Source organism: Carcharodon carcharias, chromosome 21 (genome assembly GCF_017639515.1).
Source record: "Carcharodon carcharias isolate sCarCar2 chromosome 21, sCarCar2.pri, whole genome shotgun sequence".
Lineage (NCBI taxonomy): Eukaryota > Metazoa > Chordata > Chondrichthyes > Lamniformes > Lamnidae > Carcharodon > Carcharodon carcharias.
The window spans coordinates 32,909,503-32,935,393 of NC_054487.1; the positions used below are offsets into that span (position 1 = coordinate 32,909,503).

General features: G+C 40.0%; 1 protein-coding gene across 3 annotated transcripts in view; it reads left to right on the forward strand.

Annotated features, from left to right (window-relative positions):
• Positions 1-277: 277 nt before the first annotated feature.
• Positions 278-25,891, forward strand: part of pparab (peroxisome proliferator-activated receptor alpha b) — a 269,353-nt gene continuing 243,739 nt past the window's right edge. Inside the window, exons 1-3 of one of the 3 annotated variants that reach the window (XM_041215595.1) lie at positions 278-402; positions 3,029-3,095; positions 14,463-14,560. The gene's annotated coding sequence lies outside the window, so the exon portion shown is untranslated. Of the gene's footprint in view, positions 403-1,767; positions 2,103-2,934; positions 2,951-3,028; positions 3,096-14,462; positions 14,561-25,891 lie in introns of those variants that run through there. The other 2 variants (XM_041215594.1, XM_041215596.1) reach the window with 2 other exon arrangements.

Here is a 25,891-nt window from a genome sequence, read left to right on the forward strand (position 1 = left end):
TTATGTTACTCACTCAAAAATTCCTTCAGTGAAACTAATTTAAAATTATGTTTTTGCAGAAGTTTCTTTTTGGTTAAAGTTCATAGAATTATTTTACTAATCACTATCAATTAGAGCGGGAGGGGCAAAATTATTTTTTTTGAATTTAACGTCAGGAAGTTTTCTATTGGTCAGAAGAAATGGCGAGATGTGACGCAAAGGATACTTGGCCAAGTAGAAACGTTGATCTGTGCCAAAGCAGACGTATCAAGAAATGTTGTTGCTAAGAGAGCTTGTGGAGGCCTTTTTTTGTGTTTTGTTATTGGCATAGACTAGTGAGAACACAAGCAATTTCCATTTTAGCAGTGGGGCTTTGGTGGCCCATCTTCAAGGGAACACGCAATGGTCAGAATAAAAAGACAGGTTAGTCAAAAAAAGAAATTCAGCAAGAAGTGGCTGAGGTTCTTTTTTTCTTTATTTAGGAGGCCGTGAGTAAGTGCCACAGTCTCCTGTGTGGGTATGCAGGAGAGAAAGCCAGCAAACGTAATTGCGCTATCAGAGGTAGTGTTCAAAAATAAACCCCACCTTTTTTTAGATTCACAAGTCGACAAGTTGAACTTTTGACTTCCTTTGGTTGCAACATACTTAACAATAGAGCTATATCCATATAAACTGTTCTTTTTCTAAATCCGTCAAAGCAGGGGGAGAGAGAGAGAGAGAGAGGAATTTTTTTTTAAAGTTTGCCTTGGTCTTTCAGCAGCAGCAGGGGAAGGGTGGTGGGGGGGAATATGTACTGTGAACTTACGCTAGCAGCTTCTGGAACTTGAGCCAAAAGGGGCAGGAAGTTGTTTTACAATAGAGTTACAGTAATCTCCCATATGTTGATCATAAAAATATTATTTAAAAGGAAAAAAAACACTTTCAGTTATGATGGCCAGTTAAAGATATTATTTGAGTTTGCTTATAAAGCTCAGCTCGAGCCCTTGAACGCTCCCAACAAATGCACTTAAAACTGCAACGTGACTTTTGGCATGATTCCCCAAGTTTGCTTGAGGTTACTGTTGAGGGGGAGGGGATGGGCGGGGAGGGAAGCATGCTGCACAAGCAAAGTTTAAAAGCATACAGCAAAAAAAGAAGCTTTCGCTGGAATCTTTCGGAAAATGGGTTTCAAAATGCGTTGCTCAGTTGAGTCTAGGGGCAATTTGTGTGCAGTATTTAGAGCCAGGTTTGCTTTCTGTACGTTTTCAATCTAACAGCAATCATGGCAGCTGTTTTTCTTCCAGCACAGCAGTTGCTGTCTCGCCCAAATGCTTATCAGCCTTTGACTCCATGCCAAGATAGTTGTAAGGGTCGAACAGTTTTAACTTGGTTGAGCAGCTGGTTTAAGAGCGGGGACATGAGAACAAAATTATTCAATTAAGTGTGGATTTATTTTTCAATATTCATTCTCAAAGCTAAGTAACGATTTGATGTCCTTTGATGTATAATCTTAGAAGGCATTCTTTTTCCAAATTGTGTTTTTTAAAATAACACTTTATCTCCTGCCATTGCTGAGGATAAAGCTATAGAAGGTAAAAGGTTAATTAGCAACGCTGTACGAAGAACAGTGTGTGTTTTAAACAGTGGGGAAATCAGTCTCATGCTGCATGTCTTAATTCATTACCTGGCTCAGAAGAGTGTGTGTTTGGGGGAGGGGGACTGTAAGGAAGCAGAGAGTGCGCTGGCGCAGTGCGGTCCAGCTCAGTCAGAGGATCGGTGGTGTCAGTCGCTGCACAATTCATGGCCGTGTGATGAAAGTAGCTAGCTCTCACACACGGGGCGGAGGGGGGTGGAAGAGCATGTCTCTATTTCATCATCAGCTCAGGCCTCTCGGTACTGCTCTGTCCTCCTTGATAGACAGTTGCAGTCACTCGTGAGAAGGCGACTATGCTTATGCTGCTTCTGTTCCTGTTGCAAGGGCCTCCCCCTCAGACAGCCTTTGCCAGACCAGAAGATTTCTTCACACGACAAACTGGATTTTTGTTTTTTGTTTCTGTATTGTGACTGGTTGGCACGAGATGAGGTTCACATTTTTTACTTGAATGATTTTTTTTCTCTTTGGCTTCCTGTGAAGTAATGTGATGGTTAGTGCAGCTGTAATGCTTTTTCTAAATGAATAAATTTTTCCTGATTTGAGTAGTGATATTTTTCTTGGTGTGCCTACCTAATCCTGCATGGGTTAGGGTGGTGCTTGCTTCAAAATACGAACGTACTCTGCCACGCAAAGAAAAAGCTCGGTCTTGAGATTGTACTGTGCATCTGCGTGCGAAAGGACAGCGTTAGCTATGAATGTGCTAAGGGCTGTGTGGAAGTAGCTGCACTTCTGGGTCCTCATTTTTTTTCATATACTGATTGGGAGGGAACAGGGTGTGCAGCAGAGCGCTGTCTGGGACAGGTGCCAACTCCAGACAAAAGACACAAAATAGACTGTGAAAGAAAATGTTCAGTTCAGTACAAAAAGGATTATTGATGATATTGTGGAATGAAAGTAATAAATAATTTGAGTAAAGCCACGTTAGTTTCACTTTCAATTTAGAAGTAAGAAGGAAAAAAAAACAACAGAGCTGATTTAAAAAAAATACTTTATTCTCACTGCAGGCATTTGGGCTGTGAAGGGTTGGTGGGGGGGGGTGTTGTGGGTGCGGTGGTGGGGGGTCGCTTCTGCCCGCTGAATAATTCATAGGCTTGGTTGTGAGGCTGGACCAGCAATGTTATTAGCATGCATCAGACATGCTGTTTGTCTGTTTGCTAACATTCTTCATTCAAAGACTTGTTAACTACCAGACGAGTTTAACACGCTGGCTTTCAGCTACCCTTCGGCCTCCCATTGTCACCAGCGTTGGCAACTGACTGGGGTGGTGGTGGGGAGGGGGTGGTGGTTGGTACGGATGGCAGGGAAAGCTTGCAGATGAAAACTGGAAGTGGTTGCTAGGTAGGGACCGCCTTCCATTACTCAGGCCTGTGAGTACTTGTAAAAATGGAGTTGACTGTTTTCTTGTCTGCTTTACAGGACGGCAAGATACAAGGTGAATGCTTTTCTGTGTCTACCTCTCCCGATTTCTCTCACTTTTTTGAGGGTAAGTGTCTCTCTCTCCCTCTCGCTGTCTGTTTCTGCATTTCTCGTCTATTGCTCTTTGAATGACGTACTGTAATGATCAACTGTATTTTCAGCTTCTTGGACTAATATGAACACTTATAGCCAACGAAGTTTTAATTTGCAAATTGCTGCTGTCTCACTTTCTGAAGATGGCAGCGGGTGCCGTAATTTCCATCTTTCTCTGTGCTTGGTTGTTTTTGGTTTTCTGTTTTTTAGCCAACATTTTCCAAGTACGGTTGACTTTGTTTTCCTCGTTTTGCTTTTTTTCAAGAATTATTTAATGCTGGGAAGTTTCAGTTTGTTGGTGAAAGAGGGTCTGTTTCTCGACACTCTTACTTCAGAGTGCACATGCTCTAGGACAGGTGCCAGTCTTTCTTCCTGGGTTATAATGCAGGGTCTCTGTTGGTTACCACCTTTTACTGGCTCAGAGATATGGGACAGCTTGAAAGAGTAGAGAAAATAAGAGATTCAGACTGTTTTTTGTGTTTACTTTGGAGATTGTTTTTGAATAATAAGGACAAAAATGTTTTGTTTGGTATGGAGTAAATATTAAATATCGAGGGTTAAAAAAGAATCGCGATCAGGGTTCTTTGTTTTTTTTCCCTGTAAGTATTTTGCAATAAGTCCCCTTGTGCTATGATGTTTCTACAAATTTATCACCACCATTTGCCAATAACCCTTAGTAGATCATTGCCCATCCCTCTTCATTTGACCTTTTCTTGCAGTTTTTTTTGTTTTGTTTAGGTAGTAAATTTGCTCTATTTCTGTGCTTTGTTTATATGGATTGAATGAGCTTTTAAAGAACGGCTGATGTTGTGTCGCCCGATTTTGGCATCCACACTGTATAAAGGAATTCTGCTGTTTGCATTTTATTGCGGGGGGGTGGGGGGGCGCACGCTGGGGGGAACAGGGGGGAGGGATCTTCAAGCAACTTATTAACTTTTTTATTTTATCATTTTCTTTCTGCATTTCTGCTGTTGAATGTGTTTAAAAACACTATTAGGAATAGGTATTTTACAGAAAAATATAACATTACTGGAGTATGCCACAGTAGTAAAATAACCTTGTGTTTGAATCATTTGGGTTTTTTCTTTTTTTAATTAACCCTGTACTAGTCAAATCTCCTGATGGTCAAGCTTATGCTACAGCTCCAGGATGTGTTCTCTACATTTTCCTGTAGCTGTGAGATAACTTTTTTATTGAAAAATATATTTAAACACTGTTACAGTTTTTCAGTTATTTATATTTGTTTAGAACACAGCATACTGATTTTTTTCTTTAAGTGTTGGTGGTGCGAAAAGGATGGTTGAAATCATCTGAGATACCTTTCCGATCTAACCCATCCCATGGTGTATGCCAGTTAGTTGATTTCATAATTTTTAGTTTAAATCTTTAATGTTTTAAAATCTGCTATTGGCTATTCCTTCTTATAAAGCAAAAATAATAATCTAAATCTTATGAGTGGGAGTTACATTGAATTAGTCGGATCAGCCATACCTTGCGGTTGGTGTCGTTTCCTCGTATTTACTTCCCCGCAGTCTTCCATTGTTTCCATGCATCGGGCATTTCTTACAATGGTGCATGGCCTTGTTTATGGGTATTTCTAATTGACTTTAAATGGTTTAAGCATTGTTTTTGTGCTTTATTCCAATTGAATGCTTCCAATCGGAATAAAAACTACTCTCAGATAAGTGATTATTCCCGCATGGAGTTTGATCCTTAATAATCGGCATTTAAGAAAGACGAAACAAAACTTGGGTATTAGTTCTTATTTAACCATTGCAAGGTCAGTTCTTTCGACAGATATTGTCTTTTCAGAGATGCCTGTATTCTGTTGAGTGCAGCAGTAAACATGGCAGCTGTACCTCTTTACACCAAACCCTACTTGAATGAAAGATAGCACAACGAGATGAGTAAAATTATTTTAAAAAGAATTATTTGCTGTTTTTTTTAAAATCAATGTGTAAAAGATTAATATTTGTGTATATCTTTTACAGTTCAATGTAATTGCATCTATGTCAGCTAAGCTGAAAGAATGTTCTTTCTACGTGTGTGTCTGTGTGTGTGTGTGCGCCTGTCAAGCTCTCTGTGACTAACGTACTTGTTTTGTTTTACATTCATTTATTTAATTACACTACATTAAACCATTGTTTATTTTCATTAAAAATTACTTTGCATGTTGGTGTCAGGTTTACTAAGAGCAGATATTCATTACTGCTAATAGAAAACTCCTGATGGTCAGCAAATTAAACTAATCCACTCAAAATAGTCTGTTATTACACAAATATGTGACATGCCACAGAAAGCCATGTTGTGCTGGTTCAAGAAACTCAAATACTCTGATGTTATATCTTTTTAATTCCAAAATGTATATTTTTAAATCACTTTTGGCAAATAATTATTTATTTAAGGGCACAGTGATCGACATAATCTCATTTGCTTTTAAAATGTTGATTTCTTTAGCAGTTGTCTTCCTTGACCATTTAAATTATGCAATTATCTCATCGTATTCTGCTTGTTCTTAAAACTTGAGTTTCCAATTTTGCGTGATCCAATTTTCTATTTTTTAATTAACTTTTTGTGCCAATTGTTTTCTATCAGTCTGTGCTGATTTGCATTTATTCAAAAATGCAAGTTGGTATTAAAATTGCACACGGAGCTTCAGCTGTTTATACTTCAGTGTAGAAACGAAGAGATTGATCTGGCAAACCAGAATGCGGAAAAATCTCACAGTGAAACCTACGGCGCACGTTTCAGATAATTAATTTCAAACAGCAATGTCTCTGTAACAGGCCATCACTGATCGTATCCAATCAAACCATTGACTCAAAAAAAACCAACAAAATTATTTATATTTCTAGGAGCAGTTGTTATAGGAATAATGTGAGATGATTTTTTTTCCTCCCTCAAAACATGATTTTGGAGTTCATTCTGTGTAGTTAAGACAAATCATTCTTAAATGGAGTAAGAATACCATGGCTCTTGTTGCTAAGCTATTCCATCACAGTCAGATCTCCCATTTTGATCCATTGTCTTAAACTGGAAATGGAAACAGAGAAAACACGTCGCAGTAGCATGCACGGTAACTTCCGTAGCAACATGAGTTAAGAGATTTTTTGTTCTAATCCCATAACGGGTTAGCACCATTTTATTAAAAAATAGGAGAAATACATAATTCTAAAAGAAGAGAAAGGCATATTGAAAGTCAGAGCTGAGAAGATTTGAGTGGAGCTATTAGTTGCCATATAAAATAAATCTAACTAAAACGCTTCCATTTTCCACTTAATAGCTTGTTAATAACTAATAAACTTGTTCAACTGGTGGAGATCAATTGTGATAGGGCGCTGTGTGTTCATGGATTTATATGCAAAGAGTGAAGCAGATTATCAGTAGGGGAATCTGTTTGGTGGAGGAGTTGCAATTGGGAAGTTTGGTTTTAAGACGTCAATTTTAATTACTACAGTGATGGGGTTGGGGTGTGTGACTGAATAATTTTCAACTGATGCCAGGAATAAAATTATAACATTAAAATATGCAATATTTCAATAAAGAGCAGGCGATAAACCAGTCATTGCCAGATTGATGCTGCATTCAGCAAATGTTGAAACAAAATGGAAGTGAGATGATTAAAACTAATTCAACCTTTAAAAGTAGATATTAAACTAAATTTACATTAACAAAGCCCTCAAAATATTTTCTCTCATATTTTAAAATTTAAATATTTAGTGTCAACCTGACCCTTGACCAGGGGTCAACGAGTGACAATATGACGGCCTTTAGTGATATGAACAAAATGGACCACCCCGTTGTACTGACCAAGAAAGATTGTGTCATGCACACACTTAGAGACAGGATAGAGGAAAGAGGACACAAACTGTGCAATCTGTCAGACAACACGTGATATACAAGCAATCAAAGAGCCGTATTATTACCAAAATTTGGGATTGAATGCGCGACAAAGATGTCATTTGTTTTTTGGGGTGGGTTGTGAGGGGGCGGAGTTGACTGGATAATTTGTTTTTGTAAAAGATGCAATTCATAGCTAGTTAGAAGCCCAAGCCCACGAAACAGGGGCAGATAGGTAACAGACAAATGCTTGCATTTTCCTTGCCAATGCCCTACTGCATAATTGCTACTGTACTTGTTCAGCAGTAACTAATTTTTGTATGAAGGTAATTAAATCAGACATTCTGAAAGCCAATTTTATCAGTTTTATTAATCCAAAAGTAACCTTAAGTTGAGCTGGGAGCCATTAAGCCAACATTTCAACCAAGAATCAGGATGCATGGTAAGAAAGTGAGAGAAAAAGTAGGTTTTGTTTCTGGAACACTTGAAAACCTTTGTTAAATTGTGCTGGAAACAGAATTTTTTTATATGAATAACTTTTTAGTGTGTATATATGTATATATTTCTGGATATACCGATTATTGTAACTTATATTTTTCAAAAACCTTTTAAAATATACTAATTCAAATAAAGGAAGCCAGTCATTGACCTAGAGGCTGAAATGTACAGCTATTTAAAATTTTCTGGATTTGCCTGTTCAGAGGAGGGGACCTAAAGGGACAGAACTGTGGATGGAGATATAGAAAAAGAATCTGGGTTTACATAGTACCGCATCACATCTTCAAAGTGCTGCACATTCAATTAATTTCACTCACTTTTGTAATTTGCGCAGAGTAAAGTCTAACAATAGAAAATTGGATAAATTACTACTTAATATGTTTTTAGCTTACTGGTTGAGAGATAAATGTTGTCCATGGCAGCAACAGGATTCTCTGCTGTTCTTTGAATCGTGGCATGGATCTTTGAACGTTCACCTGAACAGATAGACAGGGCAGGGCTTGAGTTTCACCTCTCATCTGAAAGTTGGAACTTTTGACCATACTGTTAGACTAGATTATGTGCTCAAGCCCTGAGTGGGGCTCGAACCCACAAATTGCTGACTCAGAATTGATATGCTACAACAGAACTAAACTAACAAATAAATATAAAGAGAAAGAGAGAGCTTTTAAGAATATACATTCTTTTTATATGACTACGTTATTTTACTCATTATTACTTATGTAACTATTTCGTTAATTCAAAGTTGTTGTTTTCAAATTGTCAAATTCAGATCACGCTACTAGGTCTCCTGCACCATTTTGAATAATTGGTTAATTCACAATACTGGATATCTTGAAATTTTTGGACAAATACAGCTTTACAAGGATACAAGAAAACAGTCCCTATTGTCGTCTTTACTGTTTTTAAGGCAAATTCAATATAGTTAAATGATCTAATTATGGGATAGATGTAAACTTTCATCACTGGATGGAAACGGGCAGTAGTGGATTGGCCAGCTGTCATACGCTCTGCTGGATACATTGTCTTCAATGTAAAGGCAAATTTGACAGAGTATGTAACAGGAGACCAATCCATTGCAACCAGGTGATAAAAGTTTACATTTATCGCTATTAGGTTGAAGTGTTTGAGGCACCTTCCATACCTTGGAGAGGCTGAAACATCCGTATTTTTCAACACATCATATTGAAGAAGTATGATAATATCTTTGCAAAATGGTGACAGCGTTTTGAAGCAAATGACTGAAAGATGTCAGAGTTTATTTGTGAACCATTTTCCAATCAAGATATGCACCTTCCATTACTTGAGGTAAACAATATAAAAGAAGTATTTTTTTATGTGGGGAGGTGGTGGTGGGAAGCTGGAATTGATTAGTGGTTAAATTTAATTTTTATTTTTCAACGTAAAGTTTTGTTGATTTGATTCCCTGCAAATATTTTTTTTGAAAAGGAACTGAAAAATTTTGGATTCAAAGTACCTAAAGGGAAATTTCAAGGGCTTCCCTTTAGACTATGTTAATTTATTTACAGCTTTTGAAAATCTACGTGGTAGCCATTAACTAATTTTAGCACACATTTTGCTATATGCCTATCATGTTGAGGAATGTACTGTAACCTTGCTGAGTGGATACTTTCTCAGCTAAAGAACAAATCTTCCAATCTTCCACCATGACTTCAGTGCAAAACTCAGAAAAATAACTCTTTCTCCAGGAATTCCACATCTGAAGTTAAATTATGGCAGGAGATCAGGAGAAGTCCTGCAGAACTTGCAAGTTTATAATTTTGTCATTTTAAAACAACATATTGCAAGTCTCTGCACATGCATGCACAATCTTCTCTGTAATTTGTTCGGTCTTGTGTGTGATGCAGGAGCCTATAGTATTTTACATTTTTCTAAGTTTGGCATTTATTAATGCAGATTCCAATAAAGTTTTAACTTTTTGGATAATTCAATGCATAGTTGAAATAATATTAAGGGTAATTTTGATCTAACCTGTCTGATAGGAAACTGACGATCAGATTAGCTGTCTCCTTACACTCCACCCAATTTTACTTTATGTCGGTGTAAAGAGAGTGGCCAATTTTATCCCATCAGCTTTCCCACCAGTCGGTTTATGGTAAAATTACCTTCTGTGTGTCTGTCTGTATTCCTTTTAACCCATTACTTTGATCTAGGTTTCAGTCTCCCTTCCTGGCATTTTCCTTTTGCTTATTTGTTAAGACACCAAATAAATGCAAGTTATTGTTGCTCATTTAATACTTTTAGAAATAGCATTTATTTAGAAATTTCTGTGTTGCTGCAACAAGTGGCTATGCCATGTTGCATGGGGTTTTTATATGAAATCAGAGATTTTACTATTTGAATTAAAACAAATGAATCTGCATAAACTAAGCACTTTTTAAAAAGTTACAATTGTATCTATTAATGGAATATTACTTGTTTTATGTTCATTTTAGTATTTTTGTCCAAAATTACATTTTTTTGTATAAATAAGATTGTGTTTTGAACTATCTCTACATCATGTTACATTCAAGTAGAATAGTTTTGCAGTTATATAAGGTTTAGGAATTGCAACAGACCTTTTTTTTTTAAACGAGTAATTTCAGATTCTCATGATTTGCAGTGTTTTTGTTTAAATTAAAATGGAAGAAAATAAATTATGCAAAATCTTACAGAATATTTTTAAATTTGCTGTTGTAATTTTAACTCTTCTGGTCTCTACCTGCAATCCCATCCTCATCCTAGAAAAATACAGAAGGAATAATGATATCAGAGAGGGAAATATATAGCTTTATGCAATCTCAAGAGATTTTGAATGGTGAGTTTATAATGCTAACACCCAAGACTGGTTCATGGTCTATATTACATAAGCAATAGTGTATTTATATCATAGAACATTAATATTATAAAGTGCAAGCATACTCTAATGCACTGTTATACATTATACACATTTTATGTAGAGTTACATCATTGAATATAGCATGTGACTTGTTTTATCATTATACGGTGCATTTACTATATAATATATGATGTGTTTATGTATTTTTAGTGTAAGTGAGTGCATAATGTATTTATAATTACACTAATATAAATAGTTGTAAACTCAAACTATAAATAGACTTTAAATTGTATATTGTGCTTATTTTTCATATTTTCCTCTTGTTCTTCTGAAGATATTAATTTTTACTGGGGTACAGTTCCATGAACTTTGGCTGTCCTTTTGTTCCCAACTGTAAGAGAGGTACAGATTACCATTTCAGACTTGTTATTTAGACTCTGTAACCAGGACTCACATTATCCCTCGCTGTTGCTAGTGATTGTGGTGCAGTTTCATTCCGTGTGACAAGAAGGACTTTTTTCTTGTTTTGAAGTAAGATTATATGATACTAGGCCATGGCTGCTATGATGGTGACAGTCACATGGAGGGAATGTTGCACTGAATGATAACATCTGATTTACAATTATAACACCACATTATACATTAATGCTTGGGAATGTGCAGGCAACCTCAAATATAAACCTCCAAAGTCATATTGGCAGCTATGGTATCACCAAAATCCTTCAATTGTGTTGCTGGACTGGCTCTTTAATCCTAATCATTTATGTTTTGCAGATTACGGTCACCTGTTAAGTATTTCAATTTTAATATAAGATGCCTGTTACTGTTTTGCATTTTGTACTGTGGTTGTTACCATGCTGGTTTAGAACTAATCCAGGCCTATCAGCACTCCTGCCAATGGCACGAACCTCACCTGTGAGATCTAGATTTCCTTCCTTATGGATTATGATTAAATACCTGCGAGTGCCTAATATTTGAAGCACTTCTCAGCTCCTCCTGTTAAAAGCTTATAGTTTTAAGATGGGGCTTTCACAATTGCTTTGAATATTGCAGTAGCACCATGTTGATACTCTTCTCATGTTTTGATTCTCCAGTGAAGGAAAGCATTAAGTGCTTGCAATTTCCAAAGCCAGAGGAATCATACAGAAAGGGATACATACAAAAAATGGGAATGAGAGAAAAAAAATATATACTGATATAATTTGGCTGTCCCCATGTGAGTGGTGCAACTTGCCATTTTTAGCCATGTTTATATTTTTTCCATTAGGCATTACCTCAGGTTTGAAAACCTCCAGCCAGGATTTGTAGAACAGTGACAACCACGTTGAACAGCTAGTGCATCGCCACAAAAATAGTATTTTCAATAACTAACAGTCAGATCAACTTTTAAGTGTCTTTTTGGCAGCAAATGTAATGTTTTAACTTTAATTACTGCTGTCTTAATATAATGTACATTTCTTGCATTTTTTCACAACTGCAGTTCAAAAATAAAAGCTGTTATGAACATTCCTTTTGTCCTACTGTGGTGGGCCAGGCCAACCTCTTTGAATTACACTATAATCACATGACAGGGTGGAGGGCTGTACAGAGCTGGTGATGGAATGACTCGAAGGCCATCTATTGATTCCTGCAAGACTAGTTTAAAATCATTGCCAAGACAGCTAGCGTCCTTTATATTTCATATTGTAGCTCAGTGGGTTACTCACCAAATAGCATGTTTTATGCTAAATCAGTGCCCAGAACTGATCTACAATGTTTAATTGAGCTGGAAATAATAATAATATCTATTTTCTAGAGAATCTAGAAGAATAAAAATCAAGAAATACGCTCTTTTAAAACTTTTCTTTACCAAACGAAAAGAGATGATATACTTGACTTCTCGAGGATCAACAGATTAGCTTGGACAACTGGGTGACATCTTAGCTCTCCACCCAGGTTATCCAATAGTCATAAGGTTGACTTTACAACAGCAAAATAATCTTACCACTTCTATAAAAGCCATGACAATGTTAATGGAAGCAAAGAATACTGTTTAACAGTACATTGCTGAATGGACTGAAAATGCCACATTTGGTGGGAGTGAGCAAAAGAAACAGGAGTGATATGCTTTGCACAGCTTTCCTCCTATCTTTAATAGTTTTAACTATGTGCTGAATGATAACAAAGCAAACATGCAGCAAGGCATCCATAATCTGCAATTATTGGAAGAAAATAGATTCACACATTCAACAATTGTGCTAAGCATATTTTAAAATTAACTCTTGCTCACCAAGGAAAACTGAGCTCCCATTTAAGTAGATTTTTTACAATTAGCCTGAATACTTGCTTAATATCTTCTAAGATTATAGAGTTTGTGTTCGATAAGTCTGAAAGATTTCCATGGTGGGGGGAAGGGCGCAGGGAGATTCGTCATGGACAGTTGAGAAATGTTGGCTTGCTATCTTGTTATAATTTTATGCATTTAATCTTTGAAAAGGAGCATCTTATGGAAATAGACCTTTTGCACCTAGAAGTGCTAGCATTTTGCTGCTTCAATCCAGCTTTATCACGGCTCTAGATTATTGTTTAGTGACTGCAGCAGGTAGTTTCAGTGGGAAGGCTATTAAGTAAAATCACACATGAAATAACAGCAACAAGTGATGAAGCAGTTTGTAAAAATGTGTTTCAAACTGTCTAGGAATTGTGGTCTGATCGAACAAACAAAACAATTAAAAACTTGCTCGTAGACTTAAAAGTGAGGATGACCATAAAATAGTAAAAATGTGGAATGATAATTTCTTCTAAGTGATCAACAAAGGAAAACTGAGCAACATGACATCCTCAAAAATAACCCAGCTAAAATCAATGGCAAAAACATTCAACTTTGGTTTGGATATATAACTGGAATTAGTGAATTGGTTGGTATTCACTCCACATAATTTTCCCTTCCATTGATGTCAGTAAAAAGGAAAATTGAGTAGGGTGTATAATGAGCAGCTGATCCACTATCATCCATTTTACACCCCCACTGAAGTTGAAGATTTTGCCCAATTACTTCATTATATCTCAGACAGAATGGTGTTTAAAACAAATAGATCCCCAGGGCTGGATGGTAAATATCAGAGAGAAACTAGGGGAGATATGTGAGGCACTGGGAGTCATTATTAGGAATGCAATAGACAATGGAAGGGAAGTATTAATGGATTGGAAACAGGCTAATTGGTGCTCGTTCACAAAGGATGACAAAAACAGAGGAAGGTACAGCCCTATTAGTCTTTTCCATCTAAAATTATAGAGTCAATTATCTGGAGTAAACTTGAAAATGTTCTTTAGAACAATAACCTAGTTAACAGAGGTGATCGTACAATCAGCCAGGGAAGATTCTGCCAGATCAACCTGCTCAACAGCTTTGAGAAAATGACAACCTAAGTGGACTGTGGAATGTCCCATGATGTGGTGCACCTTGTCTTCCAAAAAGTTTTTGATAATGCTCCACATGAAAGGCTATTAATTAAACTCACCCTGTGGGGATTTAGGGTAAACCCTGGGAATTGGATAAGAAACTGGCTGAAGTGAAGGAAACAGCAAATACTCATTAGTGGAGTTATGTTAAAATGGGAGGAAATATAAAGTGGTGTATCACAGGACTTTTGTTGTGACCACTACAGTTTCTAATTTACATAATTGACCTGGTTTCAAAAAATAATACAAATTGTTTAATATATGAAGATTATACCAAACTAGAAGAGCAGTGGAACTGAAGGAAGCAACTTAGAAACTACAAAGTTTGAGCTTAACAGGATTTGAATGTGAATAAAATAATAGCAGATGAAATTTAATGCAGACAAGTATTACAGATAGGAAGAAAACAAATGATACACTTACTTCTGGGTATTGTTGAAATAGTTGAAGCTGAAGAAGACTGAGGCGTCTTTGAGTTGACTCCAAATATGTCCCAACATTGGAGAGTAATAATCAACAAAACCATTAGAGTGTTGAATTACGCAGTCAAAACAGTAGAATACAAGTTAGTGGAGTTAATGTTCAAATGTTACAGTGCTGTGCTTGCCATCCAGAGAGAAATTGAATTATATGGCTTTTACCAAATGAACAGATTGCTAATGTTTAGTTGTTTTATGATGTCTTCTATAGGTGAGATTTCAGAACTTTCTTTTGTTTTCGAAGGTCAAAGAAAAATGAGTATTCAAAGTACACAAGATCTCAAGGATTAGATAATTGAAAAATGAGTCTGGACACCTAATGAAGGACAAATTTCACCCCAGGTAATGAGTCATACTTGTCTTCTAGAAGCACTATATCTTAATGAGATCTTGGGCAGAATTTTATGCCTCATAGGTGGGTGTGCGCCCAACCCGATTGGGCATAAAATAGCGCAAGAAGACATTGGGCAAGTATTCCGATGTCATCCCGCACGCGTGCAATCTTCAGGTCGGCGGGTGCGTGCGTGTGTTGGAGCTGCACTGCCATCAATTAAGAGGCTACTTAAGGCCATTAAAAACCCAATTGAACCCAATTTTACCTTGCCCATGTGATTTTGTGCTCGTTGCATGGCCAAAACACAGACGGTCAGCCCACATTTTGCAAAACCTCATCCAAAGATGGGATAAAAAGGGTCAGCAGCATTGCCAGTGTGAGTACTGAGGAGTTTAGGAGGTAGTTTGTTGCTGGTTGCTTATTTGAATTTGGCAGCTTCACTTCCATTCTAAGCTTCATTCTTAGCATTTCTAGGCTTCATTTCAGGACTCATTGGTCCCTCCTTGGCCCTCGGAGGATTTTGACCATGTGGACCCTTCCAGGTATTAGACAGCCTTATATTACCCCGGTATTGGATATCATGGTCTCTGCTGGTGGCACCTCCTCTGAGGAGGAAGAGAGGGGCAGAAGGGAGAGGAGGTCAGGTATCTCAATGCAGCTTCCAAGGGTGGGACCTTTGGGAGGAAAGGCGCAGGCACAAGGGGTGCAGGGCCAGCAGGTAGTCCAAGGTAGAAGTGGCTGCAGAAGACGCCACTATCCTACTGCCAGGCGGTGGTGCAGCTACCTTAATATGTCTGAGGTGCAATGCCGAAGGAGGCTCCGTCTCTCAAGGGAGACCATGACCTCCGTTTGTCAGATGATTGGGCCTGAGATCAGCTCCAACTGTGTGGATGGACACCCCATGCCAGTGGCTCTGAAGGTCACAGTGGCCCTCAGCTTCTATGGCTCTGGCTCTTTCCAGGGGTCAGTGGGGGATATTTGTGGAGTGTCTCAATCAGCTGTCCACAGCTGCATCAAGCTGCTGATGATAATTATTCACTTCTGTACAGACGAGGCCAGCCAGGCTGAGTAAGCCAGAGGCTTTGCAGCAATTGCTGAGTTCGCCCGCATCCAGGATGCAATCACCTGCTCACATGTGGTCATCAAAGTGCCAGCAGGTCAGTCGGGTGCCTTCATCAACAGGAAGGGATTCCACTCGATGATCGTGCAGATAATGTGTGATCACAGGGTGCAGATTCTGCAAGTCTGTGCACGGTACCCTGGCAGCTCCCATGACACTTATATACTCAGTCACTCACAGGTGCTGAGGCTATTCAGGGCTCCAGCCTGACTGGGTGGATGACTGCTGGTGACAAGAGCTATCCATTGAAAAGGTGGCTTATGCCGCCTCTCTGCCATCCATGAACAGAGGCAGAGCAGTGTTATATTAGGAGTCATGTCTCCCCAAGGGCAGTGATAGAGAGGACCATAGGTCTTCTGAAGATGTGCTTCCGATACCTGGACTGTTCAGGGGGTGCACTACAATACCCCCCAGAGTGGGTGTCACTGATAGTGGTTGCATGCTGCGCTCTCCACCATCTGGCACTGGTGGGGGAGACCCACTGGAGGAAGAGGATCTTGATGCAGCTCCACAGGCCACAGAGGATGAATCCAGTAGTGAGTCAGAAAAGGATCATGGTGAGGAGAACACTGAGGGCATAGAGGCAGACCTTTGTATCCTTCAGGGAGGCAGGGCTGCTTTGATCCAAAGCTCCTTCAGCTACGCTGCCAAAGATCATCTTCTGCCTCATGGTAGGGTGCCGTCTCCATCCCGGATGTCTGAAATGACTCTTTTATTTGAATCCAAAGTCCACTCAATGTCTGTGCAATAAAGTTTAGAGCCACTCATGTCCAACATTACATAATGGCGAACCCTGCACCATAAAATAAAAAGGTGAAGCATACACAGGCCATTACGGCAAAAACAAATTTATCTCATTTTGACAAAACAAAAAAAATTAATATTACTTTCTCTGGTCTTCATTCCCAGACCAGTACACAAACAAAACATTACACAACAGAAGATCACCCGTGACCAGTCCCTCTTGTGTTCGTGGTGCCTTAAACTTACGTTTGAGTGCTACACCTTGGTGCCATCCCCCCCCACCGAATCCTCGTGGCAGCGGCAATGAAGACAGCCTGCTGACTCTGCTGTCTTGTTGGCCTTGACGATCTTGCCGTTCGTCCTCTGGCCAGTACAGCCTGTGCTGGCCCCGCTTGAGAGGGAGTGGCCAATGTCATGGCTGACATCCCCCCAGTCATTGCAGCCTCATCAGATGTCACGGTCACTGGCAGAGGGGCGGAGAAGCTGCTGCTGTCATCCAGGGCACCCTGAGAGGAGCCCGCAGAGATGACAAGCAGCTTGTGTGTTAACGTGAGGTCACTCTGGACCTTCCTGTTCTCCGTTGATGGACGGGCACCTAGCTGGGATACTGGGCGCCTCATCCATTTCCCACACTGGCATTGACCAACTGAGATCGTTGCCTGTGTGAGGGCTTGCAGGTCTGAGCGCAACCCCAGGAACCCCTGATTCTGTCCCTTGAACTGCCTCTCAATGGAGGAGGCAGTGTGCTCGGCCATGAGGGTCAATGCCGTGCTCATGGACTCCTCCACAACAGAGACCATGGCATGCATACCCTCGTGGATCTCCGCCAGATCCTCCTGCACTTTCCACTGATCATCCAGCATCTACTGCCTAATGGACGCCTCCAGAGGCTCATCATTTGCCTTCGACTCAGCATTGTCCAGCTGTCCTCCAACTGCCGGTGCCCTGGGCACACTCTGCCTCCGCCTTCATCTCAAGTGAGTGTGAACTGCCCTTACCGCTGTGCACCGACATTCTAGCCAAAGACCTAACACCCACTGAGGTGTTAGTATCTGTGCTGCTGCCTGTTTCAGAGAGTGGGTATGACGCAGGTGCATGTGAAGCCCTGCGGTCCTATGGCGTTAGGGGTGACTCTTTGGGGTCCTACGATTGAGTGCCTGCTGGCGAATATAAGGGGGAACAATAACATGTCATTAGTTTAAGTCATCACACTGTCACTGTGCATGCCAGGCACTCTGGTGAGACCATGGATATCTGCATCATGGTGCCCTCGTCTTCCAAAGATCAATGGAGAATCAAAGTTTTGAGTCTCCCATCAATGATGAGACTACACAAGAATGTTTGCACCATCCGAAACTCTCACCTCTGTGCACTGCAGTCTTACCTTCATCAGATACCCCAGCCTCTCAGCGGCTGGTACTGAGGTGTGTGGCGCCTCTCTATCTCCAAGGCATCCTGCTTGAATCTGGATAGGATTAGGGGATTTAGGTGGCCTCCACCTGTCCGCGACCTTTTAGTGTTGTTATGGGTCATCCTTTCCTGAAAGGACAGAGGGGGATGGATTAGTCCACTCTCTATCTGCAGCGACATTGCAACCTGGCCAACCCCACCTAAGGAGCACCTTGTAGGTCACATCCGAATCATGGTCCTCAAATTGCAAGGCACTCAGTCCAAGCAGCCAGGGCTCACCCCATTGGCCAGCTCCAGTGTCATTGACAGTGGCAATCAGACACTTAACACCCCTGAGCTCCACAGGGGGATGGACAGACCTTAACACTTCAACACGCTGATCCATGCCAATATGGTATCCTTCCCAAGCACAGCAGGTTGTTAAACCTTGAGCTGCGCTGCACAATGCCATGGCTGCTGACCTGTGTTGCCACCTCCTCCCAAACTCTTTTTGTTAGGTGCAGAGGCCTTCTCCTTCCATCTCAGGGAACAAGGGTGTCCCTCCTGGCAGCCACCTTCTCCAAGAGGACCACGAGGCACTCATCCAAAAACTGGGGGACTGAGTGCCCACCTGACCTGCCCTCCTGCCTGGCGTCTCCAGCCACAGATGCCATAACCTCGGTGTTCAGAATGCTGCAAATATGTCCTTCTCTGGCAGCCTTCAAGGAGCTGCCTGTGCCGTTTTTAAACCGTCTGCCAGGTTATCATTGAACCCAGTGGCTAATGGGCCTCCGTAACCGGCCCCCCCTTCCTGACCATTGGGAAGATGCGTTACACACTGGATGGGCCTTAATTGGCCAGCCAGGGTAAAATCACGGTCAGGGGCCGATCGTGGGTGGTGGCCCGTTTCCCAACCTGTTGTGGGCCCTCCGATCGTGCCTGCCCGCCAAGGATAAAATTCAGGCCCTTATGTAGGAGTGCACACTGCCAAAGATTTTTTTTATACCATGGACTTCTCAGTGATTTTAAACAAAAACTAAACAGATCAATTTAACTACTAACTAACTACTTTCAATGTTTTTACATTGACAACATAAATTCTTTCTGTTGAAATGGTTAAAAAAAATTGTACAAATTTAGAAAAAGTAATAAAATTAAAAAGTGCAGACAAGTTCAAATTGTCTAGTGTTTGATGATAAACACAAAATGCTGCTCCTTGTGCTTCAAGATTATAATTTGATTTTTCTCTCCCTTTTCTGATCTAAATGCTTTGCTGCCAGTCGCCAGAATGTGAAAAGTATAGATCTCTTTTGAATACAATTACTTTCTGCTTAACTAACATCAGGGGTTGTGCCAATTTGAATAAAGGTTGAATGTTATGAAATGCCCCATGATTGATCAGTTGATTTGCTGTAAATATAGCAAGAGTAATCAGAGTGCATACGTATCATATGGATGTTCAGACCCTGTTCTGCCCATTGAGTTCAATGAATATTATTGTGCTAAGAAAGCATGAACTGTTTTGTATTTTGGGCTTTAATTTAAAAGAAAATTTTCCATATTGTTTGGAGTGAAAAATATCTATTCTAAAGTCTGTTGCCAACTTGCATTATAGTTGTTCAATTGTTGATAAACAGATTCTGTAACGGAGTTTACAAAGGCTAACTACAATCCACTGTACCTGGAAATGTCATAGGCCTGTCTGCTTAAAAACATACAAGAATATAATTTAAAAACGGGGAATTGTTATGGACAGAATATTAACTTTGGATATTGTGAGACCAACAAATATAAATTTGAAACAAATGCATCTTTAACCTTTGAATGCATATTGAGAATAGGCCTATTCTTAGGATGTTTAATTTTTAAAAAATCATTTCAAGTTGAGGAACCTGCCCTGCGGTATCATACTAGGGGTTTCACATGTCTTTATGAAGATAACAGCACTGTCATTTTACCAGAAGGTCCTGGCTGTTATAAAAATAAAAATGCATGTATATTTAGGATATGTGAAGTTTAATGACCTTGCTCATTAAATCATTGATAGGGAAAATAGTTTATCATGCAGATCTACTCGGGAAGTACTGCTTTTGCTGACATAAGAACTTTTTAAGCAAAATTGTGATATTGGGCCAGGAAACTGCTACATGTGGTAAGTGCAGAAATGTATGGGATTTGTCACAGCATGTTACCTTGAACCATATTGTTTTCCCTAATTATTTAGATAGAACTGTGGTTATCCTGGTAACCAAGTCACCTGTCACAGTGTTCCAAAACCTGAGTAGTTTGTCCCTTTTGAGGTGCTAGCTTGGGATTGATGAGGTCAACAGTGAAATCAGGGGTTTGAGATCCCTGTATTGTGAGGCTGAGGCTCAAGTCATGCACAAACATCGGATTCTTCAGTTGTGTTACAACTTTTAAATTACTTTTCTATCTAGTGTTTATAGAGTAAACTGGATTTTTAAAAAATGTCATCAAGTTTGACAATGTTGCTGATTCTGGGTGGTCATATATCTTACACATGTGAGGTAAAGAAACTGTGGATATTGATCATAATAGCAATCACCAACCTATCAGAAGAGACTTCTGGCTCATTGGTAGTGGTAAAAACAGAAAATGCTGGAAATACTCTGCAGTGCTAACAGCAACTATGATGAGAGAAACAGGGTTAATGGCTGGGACTTTCCGCTGGCATTGGATGTGCTTGGAGCATCAGCAGACAATGTGGCGAGAAGGCTAAAAATTAGTTTCATGACATCGTGAAATCAGTTTGCAATTGTCCACTCAGCCCTTCGATGGCAGACCGCCATCAGATGTCGGGAGGCTCGTTGTAATACGTGAGCATATCATTATAAGGCCAGCCAGCCAGACATGTCTCCCCCTCCCCTCCCCCACTGGACCATCTTCCTATGTTGGCAGGAAATCACGCCAATGTGTTTCACAACAACAATATAGAAGGAGTGCACTTGGCGGGCTGCACTTCGCTTGAGACTTAAATGTTTGCCTATCTTGCTCTGGTCAGCACTCACAGTCATCAGCGCCAGGCTTCACAGACAGCAGCACATCACTTTTAGGGGGTCTCATGGGTAGGTCTCTACCTACCAGATCAGCCATATGTGGGAGGCTTTTCAATGGCTGCAGGGCTAGGGCTTTACTGGGGAAGGGGGAGAAGTGGCTTCAGGTGAGGGAAGAGGCTGCAGGACGAGGGCTGTACTGAGGAGGAGGGTGTCCCAGTGTGTGTGTGGGAGCGCATGTTGATCTGTGCAAGTGGTCTCAAGATGGTCAGACTTGAGGCAGTCTGGACATGTGAGATGGACATGTGAGTGTATGTATGGGAATGGGTGATGATATCTGTTGAGCTGGCAGTGAGTGAGATGCCAGTGAATGTGTGATGGGCTTGAGTGCATGAGTTTAGAGTACAGAGATGGTTACTATACCCTGGCTGCATGGGTGAGATCATTCAACCTCTATCTGCATTGGATGGCCAGCCTCTTCTGTGCAGCATTGGCACTGATCCCCACTGCCATCGCCTACCAAGCCATAGTGGTAATGTAACTCCCCTCCTGTGGCCAGCGCTGGGGTAGAGGACATCACAACGGGCTTCCACGGCATCCAAAAGGTGCTTGAGGGCTGCAGTCTTCTTGATTTTAAGGGCCATGTCTTCTTTCCAGCAGTCCCAGGTTGAAAGCACTGAGCACAGCTGTACTTTAAAGGTAGTGCCTGGCGTGATGAAGTAGTGAGGTGATGGCGTGGCAGGCAAATTGGAGCCTGCCCACCATGGAAATGGTGTTGTATCCCAGGAATGCATGATTAATGCAGCGGGTTTGGGACGATATGGCATGAAAAGCTGCCATTGCGTCATTTTTTCTGCCCGCTACACATTTGATGCAAACTTGGGATGATTCCGCCCAGTGTTTCAATCATTGACCTTTTGTCAGAACTGTCCTGTTCAGTTCCAACAGCTGCTGCCAGGTATGCTGAATACTTTCAACATTTTCTGTTTTTAGCTTTCCAGCATCCACAGTATTTTGCTTTTGTTCTCTTTTCTCATTGGTCGCATCCTTGCTTTTGATTCCAAAAGTTTTTGGTTCGTGCCCCTCTCCAGCCCTTCAGCACAAATCTTGGCAGACACTCCAATGTAGTACTGAGGCTGAATTGTCAGAATTGCCATATTTTGGATGAGACATTAAACCCAGGTCACCTCTATGCTCTTGGGGCTGTAAAAGATTGCATCGCACTATTTGAAGAAGAGCAAGAAAATTCATCTGAAGACTTGGTCAACATTTATGACTCAACCAACATCGCTGAGATAGTTTAATTCATTATTTATCTCATGGCTGGTAGTGGGACCTTGCTGTATGCAAATTGGCTGCCAGGTTTATCGTATTTTATAATAGACTGTATTTCAAAAGTACTTCTTGGTTGTGAAACACAATGGGTCATCCTGAGGTTCTGAAAGACATTACAAAAATGTAATTCCTTTCTTTTCTTACATTTTGTTCCTACCCTTGCATCAGTGGATAAAAATATCTGGCTCATCATCAATGATTTTGGAAAAATAGTCATTTCAAGAGACATTTGTTGGTTCACATGATGGGTCAGCTGACAAACGCAATGTCATTTGGCACTTAACAGTACAGATTTTCTGATTATTGCTATTTGGAAAAGTGATGCTGCAACTCGCCTCAGTTCTCCAGAGAGAAAAATAACCAGCATTCCTTTTCCTCATTGCTGTCTAATTACTCCAGGTAAGGGCTATAATGCTCCCATGGTTGAATAGTTAGTTGATATTCAATGTCTAGCTCACCCATGTAGAATAAGCAGCTTACATGGATTGTGCAGGTTAACTGACAGCTATGAAACGATACCATTAAGAGTCAGTTTTTTCAGCAAGGGGGGGAACAATTTGGAAAGGAAAATCTTTTTAAGAACAAGGCACCGAGGAGTACAAACAGCTGGATGTTTTCATCATGACAAAATCACTTGTAAGAAAAGCAGTTTAAAATTTCCTACCACAGTTATGAAATGCATTTGATACCATGTTGTGTTCTTCAGTGTCAAAATTAGGATTTTCAACCATTTTCTAGTGACATCATTGCCTCTTTAACAAATATTTCTGACGATTATGAATTGCTAGTCTTTTCTTTTTCTTGGTGGCCCCTGGGAGTTACCATGCTATGGTGAGAGCTGAGTTGAACTGAGTAGAGCATAGTGTGATGTTCAGTGAAAGGTAACTGGGAGCTTTCACAACAACTGAGGTAATCTGTAGTTAATTATCAGGAAATCATTTGTCCATTATGTAACAGATAACTACGATGGATTATAAATCAAGGGGTTTAAATAATAGCATTAAGCACACGCAAATCAGATTATTATTGGTGATGGAACCTTGAGATTGCATCTTAAACATAGATATTATAAATATAGTTCACTTTCTAAAGTGTGTTTTATTTTTATCTCCAGTTTTTATTGTACATAATTAAGGATCAAAAGTTTCTCTCAGTAAGGACAATGACGGGTAATACAATCCATGGGGCTGATACATGACAACATTTGCATTATAAAGATCAATGATTGTTATCAATCACTGTGAATTTATCAGGAAATAAGTTGCAGTTGAATGCCATGGTAGTACTATAGATGTGGAAAATTGCCCAGGAATGTCCTATCCACAAAAAAGCAGGACAAACCCATTCCAGCCAATTAATCCCCATTAGTCTACTTTCGATCATCAGCAAAGTAATGGAAGCTGTCGTCAACAGTGCTGACATGTGGCATTTATGCAGCAATAACCTGCTCACTGATGCTCAGTTTGGGTTCTGCCAGGGCCACTCAGCTCCGGGCCGCATTATAGCCTTGGTCCAAACATGGACAAAAAAGAGCTGAATTCAAGCGATGAGCTGAGAGTGACTGCTCTTGACACAAAAACAGCATTTGACAAGTGTGGCATCAAGGGGCCCTAGCAAAATTGCAGTCAATGGAAATCAGAGGGTAAACTCTCCACTGGTTGGAGTCATAAACAGCACAAAAGAAGAGGGTTGTGGTTGTTGAAGACTAAACATCTCAACCATAGTACATCGTTACAGGAGTTGCTCAGGTTAGTCTCCTAGGCACAACAATCAGCTGCTTCATCAATGATCTTCCCTCAATCGTGAAGTCAGAAATGGGGATGTTCGCTAATGATTTTACGATGTTCAGTATCATTCATGAGTCCTCAGATACTGAATCAGTCTGTAACTGTGTGCAGCAAGACATGGACAACATTCAGGCTTGGGCTGATAAGTGGCAAGTAACATTTGTGCCCACACAAGTGACAGGCAATGAACATCTCCAACAAGACAGAGTCTAATCGTCCCTCCTTGATATTCAACAAAATTGCCATCAAAATCCTGAGGGTCACCATTGACCAGAAACTGAACTCAACCAGCCACATAAATACGTGCAAGTCAGAGGCTGGCTGTTCTGCAGTGAGTAACTCACCTCCTGACTCCCTAGAGCTTGTCCACCATATATAAGGCAGAAGTCGGGAATGTGATGGAATACTTTCTACTTGCTTGGATGAGTGCAGTTCCAACAACACTTAAGAAGCTGGACACCATCCAGGACAAATTAGTCTGCTTGACTGACACCATACCCATCACCTTCAACATTCAGTACCTCCACCACCAACGCAATTTTGAAGCAGTCTGTACCATATACAAGATGCACTACAGCAACTTGCCAAGCTTCATTCAACCGCCACCTTCCAAACCCATGACCTACCACCTTGAAGGACAAGGGCAGAAGATGCATGGGAACATTACCTGCAAGTTCCCCTCCAAACCACACACTATCCTGACTTGGAAGTATATCACCATTCCTTCACTGTCTCTGGGTCGAAAACTTGGAACTTGTTCCAACAGTAATGAGATGGACTGCAGTGATTCAGGAAGGCAGCTCACTACCACCTTCTCGAGAGCAAATTAGGGCAACAAATGCTGTCCTTGCCAGCGACGCTTACATTCCATGAAAGAATAAAAAAAAAAGTGGTTGCAGTTGGGCTTCAGATTTTGCAGGCATTTTATTGTTCACCAGCAAAATGGAATTCTAAGGTCTTAGTTGATTATTGAAAAGGCAATTAAACAACAAATGATAATTTTTTGTCATATAGATTTGTTTCTTAAGCTATGGAAGGGAAAAATCAGCCAGGGTTTCTGATTCTGATAACTATCAAGGACCTATGCTACAAATTGACTGTCAACATAGGGTGAGATCAGAGTCAGACTTAGATGTAATGATCCCTATAATTTATTGCTGTATTCCTTAAATTGGGCTTTGTGCATATCCCTGATTTCCTTGTCCTCTCTTTCTCCCTTTAAGATGTTCCTTAAAGCTCTTTGAGCAAACTTTTGATCACCTTTCCTTATATCTCCTTATGTGGCTTGGTGTCAAATCTTGTCTGATAACACTCTTGTGAAGCACCTTGGGATATTTTACTACATTTAAGGTGCTATATAACTGCAGCCTGTTGTTACCTTCACAAACGAAAATGCCTCCAAAACCATTTCTTAATTTTCTTGCAAAGCCTAATGAGATATCACATTAGAACTTGCCATGACTTCAGTTACAAACGGTAACATGACTCCTTCCTTGCTAAAACCAAGTTTGCTGTACTCCAGTTTAAGTTATAGAATTATACCACGTCACTGAATAGCTTTAATAATATTCACCCAATGACATCGTTTTTTTAATCGGATCCTGCTTTATGAAGTTGAATCCATTGGCGTTTAACCTGAACGGAGGAAGTTATCAGTGTTAGATGTGACATGACTTCTCAAAACAAAGTTCAATTCAATTTCTGTTTTAGGTTAGACACTTTAAATAAAAATGTTTAGTTAAAAAGAATTACATAATCTATGCAACTTTATGAAATCAATGTATCTGAATTATGCTCTGCCATATATGTATATATATATATATATATATATATATAGGGGAAGTCAGCACATATCTAATGACTTCCACTCTTCTTTTTGCATGTCCTCATTCCACTTTTCTGTCAAAACAAAGCAAAGTACTTTTTAGTATCCCTGCTATTTCTTTAATC